This window comes from Rhinopithecus bieti, unplaced genomic scaffold (genome assembly GCF_001698545.2).
Source record: "Rhinopithecus bieti isolate Rb0 unplaced genomic scaffold, ASM169854v2 scaffold_33200, whole genome shotgun sequence".
In the NCBI taxonomy this organism is placed as follows: Eukaryota; Metazoa; Chordata; class Mammalia; order Primates; family Cercopithecidae; genus Rhinopithecus; species Rhinopithecus bieti.
In genome coordinates this window covers 29,324-37,861 of record NW_016814013.1, presented here as the reverse complement: position 1 = coordinate 37,861, position 8,538 = coordinate 29,324, and the positions used below count along the sequence as shown (strand labels likewise).

Below are 8,538 nucleotides of genomic sequence, written 5' to 3'. Positions count from 1 at the left end.
ACAATCCTCCCACCTCAGTCTCCCAAGTAGCTGAGACTACAGGCGCACACCACACACCCAGCTAATTTTTAAAATTTTTGTAGAGATGGAGTCTCCCTATGTTACCCAGGCTGGTTTCAAACTCCTGGGTCAAGTAATCCTGCCCCCTCAGCCTCTCAAACTGCTGGGATTACAGGCATGAGCCACCACACCCAGTCTTTTAATACATTGTCTCTTCATTAACAAATACTAAGTGTCTATATTGTGCTACAAAGTGATCAAAGTTCCAGAGATAAGTGATCAACAAGCAGAAATGGACTTGGCCATAAACTGTTTGACACAATCAGAGGCGGAAAAAAAACAAAGCAGTAAACATGACAACAAATAAATAAGACAATGTTTATGTGATAAATGCTATCAAGAAACCTAATGCAAGTTAGATGGAAAGGTAACTAAAAGGATGCTATATTAGCTAGTGTAGTAAAAACAGAATTATCAGAGATACCTCCACTTTGATATGAATAATGCAACGAACAAAGCAAAGAAAAAAAAAATCTGGGCCAGGTGCAGTGCTCAAACCTGTAATCCTAGCATTTTGGGAGGCCAAGATGGGCAGATCACTTGAAGCCAGGAGTTTGAGACCAGCCTGGCAAACATGATGGAAACTCATCTCTACTAAAAATACAAATAAATTAGCTGGGCATGGTGGCCTGCAACTATAATCCCAGCTACTCAATAGGCTGAGGTGGGAGAATTGTTTGACTATGGGAAGTGGAGGTTGCAGTGAGCCAAGATCACACCACTGCACACCAGCCTGGGCAACTTAGCAAGATTCTGTCTCAAAAAAAAGAAAACAATCTAAAGGTGAAGTTACCCTCATGAGAGAATATAAAGTACAAAAATTCTAAGACTAGAACAATTTTATTGTGGGCTGGGTATAGTGGTTCACACCAGTTATCCCAGCACTATGGGAGGCTGAGGCAGGAAGATCACTTGAGGCTAGAATCCCAAAACCAGCCCAAGAAACATGGTGAAACCCCATCTCTACAAATACAAAAAACGTTTTTAATTAGCTGGATGTCGTGGTGTCTGCCTGTAGTACCAGCCACTCAGGAGGCTGAGGCAAAAGGATTGCTTGAGCCCAGGAGTTGGACGCTGAAGTGAGCTATTATGGTACCACTGCATTCTAGCCTGAGCTACAGAGTGAGACCCAGTCTCTAAAATTTAAGGAAAAAAAAAAAAAAAAAGTTGGCTGGGCGTGGTGGCTCACACCTGTAATACCAGCACTTTGCGAGGCTGAGGCGGGCAGATCACAAGGTCTGGAGTTTGAGACCAGCCTGGCCAACATGGTGAAACCCAGTCTCTACTAAAAATACAAAAAATTAGCCAAGTGTGGTAGCAGGCACCTGTGATCCCAGCTACTCAGGAGGCTGAGGCAGGAGAATCACTTGAAACCAGAAGGAGGAGGTTGCAGTGAGCCAAGATTACGTTATTGCACTCCAGCCTGGGTGACGGGGCAAGACTTCATCTGAAAAAAAAAAAAAAAAAATTATTACAGCCATGGACACAGAGAAAGCAAATAATAGCTGTCACTGAGCTAAGTGGGAGGTATCTAGACTAAAAGAATCTTGCAGTCTTCTGCACAAGATGGCTTACTGGCTTCCAGGCAAACATGATACATAATTAGATAAAGATGGAAGTTTTGATTTAGCTTTGACTGAATTGGTTAATTACAGTGTTTACTAATGTCTGACAGCAACGTCTTTTAGAGAACCAGTTTGTAATGTGATTCAGAAAATCATTCCCTGACATTCAGCCTAAAATCTGTGTCTACACTTTTCTACCAGATTTTAAGTGACTTTTATCACATAATAAATATTTTTATGCTTATACTATTTGAGAGTGTTTTGTTTCTTTTCCTACACACCATATAAAAATACAACAGTAACATCACATTTAATATGGTGAGTCTTAATCCATAGCTGAGCTGTTGGAATTTAGATTAGTCCTTCTAAAGGTAAAGCTGAATCTCAAGTTTGTACAACGTAGCAATTTATCCAAGGCATGGGACAAATACTATGTAGACATTTCTTAAAAGTACCCCTAGAATGAGCTGAGAGTCTCTCACCAGATAGCAAGATACTATTGTAAGGTGTTCTCTATTTGAAGAAAGAAAGGAATTAATCCTGCTTCCCCCTGCTCTGCTGAAAATGTATGAGATGAGGCCTAACTTTGTAGTTCTCAGGCTACCTTACATGCATGTTAATGCCAACTCAATACTAGTATTCCCTCTCTCTTCTATTTGGTACACTGGGGTCTTTTGTTGTGAGAACTGTGTTATCTCTTCAACAGTGGATATATTCCATCCTTTTATTCCTCCTAAGTGGACTGTGCTGAGAAGCAGTTATTCCTACGGCCTCTCAGAAGATTGTCCGTAAGATCGACAAATCAGTGGTGTTCAGAGTGGGTTCAAATTTTTGGAATCTGTGTTCATACAGGAAGTAGGGGATTTTCTTTATGAGAGAATCACAAAAAATGTTTTAGGACAAATGTTTTACAAACTCTTTGGAAGTTTGCCTTAAAGTTAAACTTTATTGGTTTGATAGTAAAGTCACCTCTGGTCATGTTTGATACAAGATTGAGCAACTAGGAAGCATAGCATTGAATATACTCGTCCCTGCCCCTCTCCTCTTTCTTCTCACTCCCACTTTGTAAGGACAGCACTCTTTAATAAAGCAATCTCACACGAGTGTTTATTTCAGCAATATTTTGAGGGGAAAGCCAAACAAATAAAATATGTCTCTCTGCTCACCTCATATACCTCAGTGCTTTTCCCTGCTGTTGGAATACTCAAAATTTACTCTGTACTAAAATTTGTTTCAGAGTCTTTTCAAAATAGAACTGACTGAGGCCAATCTTGACTGTTGACATGCTGCAAATGAAACATGTTTCCTGTATTTGAAAAGTCTTTGGCTGAGTGGGACAACAACATACACAGAAAGGCCTTTTTAAATATTAGCAAATTTAAGTATTTATATGCACATTTCATTCATCACTCTAGTGCCCCCTCCTCAGTTTTTTCATCATGGAATATTTCTCAAAATTACAGGGCAAAATCATAATATGTTAGCATTCTGAATCAAGTAATATACTTTAAAAAATGCACCATAATCTAATGGAGTTTATGAGGAACTCAACTTGGGTCTGTTATTTGAAAATCAATCTGTTATTGTTCACATTAGCAGTAGAAAAAATACATGATAATCTCTGAAGATACAAAAAAAACTTTTTGAAAATTCAACTCAGTTTTATTATTAATAGAAAAATCATCATAGCAAATTGAAAAAGAGAGTTCCCTTAATTTGATAAAGCCTATCTTTAAGAAGTGTACACCTAACATCTCACCTTCTCACCTAATTGCAAAATATTGAAAAATGCCAATTTCTTATTGAAATTAAAAAAACCTGCCAATAACTGGATCCATTCTCTCACCCCCTGCCCCACCCTATTACCGCCTGATCCAATAAAAACCCAAGGGCTTTCAATAGAGCCTTCCGAAATGATAACATTTTCACCATAATCCTTTCACTGTCTGAAGCAATAAGCAGGGCAAATAAGTGTTAATCCCCACATGATTGTATTATGTCCGACTTCCTGTACAAGACAGAATGCTATAAAAACCCACAGTCAGTGATAGACTGAGTCATTTGCTCTATTCCTAGACCAGCTAAGCCTGGTCAAGCCTTGGAAGGCTGCGGCTATGGAGTTCCATCCATCAACCTTGGAAGAGCTCTCTTGGAGGCAGACAGGTCCAGAATCCCACATGCCACGGGACCTGAACCGAGAGCAAGCTTGGGCCTGGGCACTGGATAACTTCCCTGTGCTGAGTCGCCATTCCTGCCAATGCCATCAGCTCTACCGGAGCTCCACTCCTGGCTGGCTGCTGCACTGCGCCTCCACCGGGCACGGGGCCTTCCGGAGCATGAGAGGGGCCAAAACGGGGCACCTCGAGGACTCCCATGTCGAGGAATCAATGGCTGAACCAAAGACGGGCCTTCAGTACCTTCAATGAAGACGCAGAATGCTACCTACGGAGGGTCCCAAAGAGTCTGATGAAGCCTGGAGATGCCAGTGTCTGCGGAGGTGAAAGGACGCAAGCCCATGGCGACCTCTACGTCCAGGCCGCCCCCGGAAGTTGCTGAAACCCACGATTTCATCGGGAAGAACCGGAAAAGGAGGGAACCCCGCCTTCAGCAAGCCTGCGGTTTCGCCTGCTTCAACGAACACTGCCCCTGGAAGGAGCCCGAGGCACCCCAGTGGGGACCTCATTCTGGTCCCTGCGGCTTTTAACGCTGGAACTGTGTCCTGCACACACCACAGCCTTTGAGGTCTCTGCTGTGGAGATTCATTCCTTAATTGTCTTCCCTCCTGATGTCCTAAACATTTTTTATTTAGGAACTCTTCTTCATGGAATGAATATTGCAATGTGCTAAAGAGCTGTTCTTTTAGATGTACTCACATTGCTCTGGCTCTTCCATTGAAAACTGTCCATGTGTTGAATAAAGCCTTTCCTATTTCTCCACCTGTTGAATTGATTTCAAGCTGGTAAATCAAGATTGGTATAGATGGGCCTGAAGCAGACGAAAGGGGGCAGGGCTCAGCTCAGAGGCCCTTTTCTTTTTTCTTTTCCTTTTTTTTTTTTTTTTTTTTTTCTTACCTAGCATAGTGTCTTGCTAGTTGGGTCGCCCAGGCTTCCGTGCAGTGGTGCAATCTTGCTTTAGTCTAAATTCCAGAGGGTCTTTGAGGAGCTCTGGATACTAACAGAGTGGGAGGGGACAGCTAGGTGGATCACTTGCTGGAGTTGCTTCAAAACTGACTGTGGCCCTCCAGATGGAGGCAGGAAATAGACATTAACAGTGTTCTTTACATCAGGGGTCCCCAACCTTTGTGACACAAGAGACTGGTTTTGTGGAAGGCAATTTTTCCATGGATGGGGATTGGGGAGACAGGGATGATTTGGCGATGAAGCTGCCCTACCTCAGATCATCAGGCGTCAGATTCTCAGGAGAAGCGCGCAAAGTAGATTCCTCGAATGCGCAGTTCACAATAGGGTGGGCGTTCTTATGAGAATCTGAGTCACGTCAGATCAGCTGAGTTCAGGCGGTAGTACTCGCTTGCCTGCCAGTCACCTCCTGCTGTGCCTCAGGGTTCCTAACAGGCCACCGACCGCCACAGGTTCTCTGCCTGGGGAGTTGGGGATCCCCGCTTTAAAAGGTTTAAAGGTTACATTGTCTTAAGGGGTGAAGGAGGGATTTGGGATGTCCCTCGAGTGAGGCCGATGGCACCCGCATACTGCGAGGCTGGCTGGGGTGTTCTTTATGGCATGGGGCATATGTAACCTCTTTGTCTCATTTTCTCCTGCGCTGCCCAGACATCTCTCGGACTGTCTGCAGCATCAAGATCTGGACTTGAGAGCACGTTTTTCAGCACCCGTGGGAAACTGTTACAACAGCTGCAATGCATAAATACCCAAGCCCTGTGAACCCGAGCATGGTGTGGGATGACGTGTTGAACAGAGACGCATAGATCCCTCTGGAGAGCTGCACAGCTACAGACTTCTCCGCACAGAGTGGGAACTGCAAACCTGTTACTGGTGCAGCAAAACCCAAAACATATGTACTAGAATATTCTGTAGTTAATCCTGTAGAGAAAACAATGGAACTTAAATCTACTAATATTTCACTTACAAATACAATTTCAGTAGATGAGAGATTTATACCCAAACCACATCATCAGGACCCCCAAAAAAACTATTTTGACTCAAGAAGCCATAATCACTGAAGAGAGGGAGCCTCAGCAGTTACCTTGAAGGACTGATGGCAAGAACGATATCTTCAAATGCTAATAAAGGCCAAGAAGCACTGAAATGGGTCATACATAAATTACACGTTAAGACTGAAGAATTGACAGCTTCCGCCAAGAGGAAGCATAAGAACTTTGATGGCAGCGGCGGCAACAGCATTTGTAGAGAATTGACAATGAACATGTGAAGACAACGTCAAGTACCCCACGTCTCTCCAAGCTGGCAATATATGTATTTTAAAAATATAAATACCTTTTAAGTAGAATTCTTAAAAGTAGACTGATATAAGGATGTAACATTACATCAAAACAAAGAGATGCATGACCTCTAAATAAAAGGGATCATCTGAAATTCGCGTTGTTTGAAATGACTGATTTTGAGGATTCCAGTATTTATGTAAAAATTTAACGATTTTTTGAAAGCAATCTTTTTTAATGTTCATTTTAACTTCAGGGTGCATGTACAGCTTTGTTAAATAGATCAACTTTCGTCATGGGGGTTTTGTTGTACACATTACTTTATCATCCAGATATGACGCCTCCTGCCCATTAGTTATTTTTCCCAATCCTCTCCCTCCTTCCACCATCCACCTTCAAAAGGCTCCAGTGTCTGTTATTCCCCTCTTTGTGTCCATGTGTTCTCATTATTCAGCTCCAGCTTATAAGTGAGAACATATGGAATTCGCTTTTCTGTTCCTGCATTAGTTTGCTAAGGATAATGGCCTCCAGCTCTGTCTATGTTCCTGAAAAAGACATTATCTTGTTCTTTTTCAAGGCTGCATTGTATTCCATGGTGTATATGTACTACATTTTATTCATCCAGTCTACCATTGATGAGCATTTTGGATGACTCCATGTCTTTGCTATTGTGAATAGTGCTGCAATGAACATGCACATACATGTGTCTTTATGATATAACAATTTATATTCGTTTGGGTAATACCCAGCAATGAGATTTCTGGGTCAAATGATATTTCTGGTTTTTGGTCTTTGTTTTTCACTAAGTTTGAAATAATTTACACTCACTAATGGCACATAAACAAAATTTTAACGTTTTTTTAAAGTGCTTGGAAGGTGGCATTGACGTCGAATCAAGATAGAATTCTAAAACTTTTCACACATTGGACCCCTACCTGGCTTTGGTCCCATGCCAGAACAAAGCAGAGCCATCTCTTACATACACACAATTGCCCTGTTGCTATAAACTTCAACAGCTTGCATGAGAGAATTCAATTTAAAAGGAGAAACTGTGTAGTTTTCAAAGACATTAATTTGTATAAAATAACTTGCTCTGCTATAAACCATTATTAAAAACCAGTGTTTTAGTTTAGTACCTAAATATATTTGGAGTGAAAATTATCACTAAAATAATATATGTCTCTAATAAAATATGCTTTTCTTGCAATAAAAGTACTATATTGATTTGCGAAAGTTTTGCAACCCAATAAAGACATTATCTTTCTTGGATTTGTACTTCGTGATTTAATATGCTGTGACATGGGCTGGTTGATTATGTTAACTGGAAAAATAAATTCATTACTTGAAAATCAAAAGAAAACAAATAACAAGGAATGGAGGCAGATTAAAGAGGACCAGAGGAAGACTCTTAGCATTGTGCCTTCTGAGTTGACAGCCACAGGGTTCCAGGGCATTAATTCCAGATCAGACAATTCCAGGCAGCTACAGAAGTCTGCCCCAGTGAGTCTCGCCCAGGTTCTGGAAGCGCAAGATTAAAGTGCCAGTGATTCGGCTCCTGGTGAGGGCTCTCTTCCTGTCTTGCCGATCGCCGTGTTGTAGCTGTGTTCTCACATGGCACAGAGAAAGAAGGAGAGGCAGAAAGGGGGAGAAAGTGAGAGATGGAGAAGGGTAGAAAATGAGAGAGACGTATTATCTCTTCCTTTTCTCGTAAGGGCACTAATCCCATTATGAAAGCCCAACCCTCATAACCTCATCTAAACTCAATTGTCTTCCAAAGGCCCCATCTCTAAATACCACTACCTTGTGGATTAGCAAAACAAAAATTATCATGAATTTTGGGGAAGACAATTCAGTCCATAGCACCAAGTCTATGTGATGCTCGCTCTCATAATCTCTGCCCATCTCAGGACCTACAGCAACTAAGACTCATTTCTTTCTGTAGGCATTTCAGAAGACTGTGATATAAAAATGTGCCATAGAGAATACATTCATTTGGGACTTTGAAACTCTCCTGTTCCCTCCAATGCATCAACTAATAAATAAATTAGTGTTAATATCTAGTTTATGGGTTCTGATCTAACACCCATAAACTAGATGTTGACACTAATTTATTTATTTATAAATTTATTATTAATTTATTGCAATAAAATAGTTGATTAATTTTGAGATAGTGTCTCATTCTAACACCCTGGATTATTTGGGTTACTTCATTGTCCCTCTGGCAGGTGGTATTGTTTCACATTCATTGCCTGCCTATATGGGGGCAGGTATACAGGCATCCATTGGGTCTATTCCTTTTTATTCTTTGATTATCTTCCAGACTGGGACCTTATTCTTATTCAACTCATTGAGATTCACTAATGCTTAACTCATAGCGTAAATTTTATTTCACATTAATGGGTTCAAAAGTGTGACTAATGCCCTATGTCATAATTCTTTTTAAATCAGAAATGACTCAGACATTCAATGGTATCTGAAATAATTTTAAGATTTTTAAGT

The 8,538-nt window shown here is 41.1% G+C and overlaps 1 pseudogene; it reads left to right on the top strand.

Annotated features, from left to right (window-relative positions):
• Positions 1 to 4,104: 4,104 nt before the first annotated feature.
• On the top strand, positions 4,105 to 6,159 carry LOC108513552 (PRELI domain containing protein 3B pseudogene; annotated as a pseudogene).
• Positions 6,160 to 8,538: the final 2,379 nt, after the last annotated feature.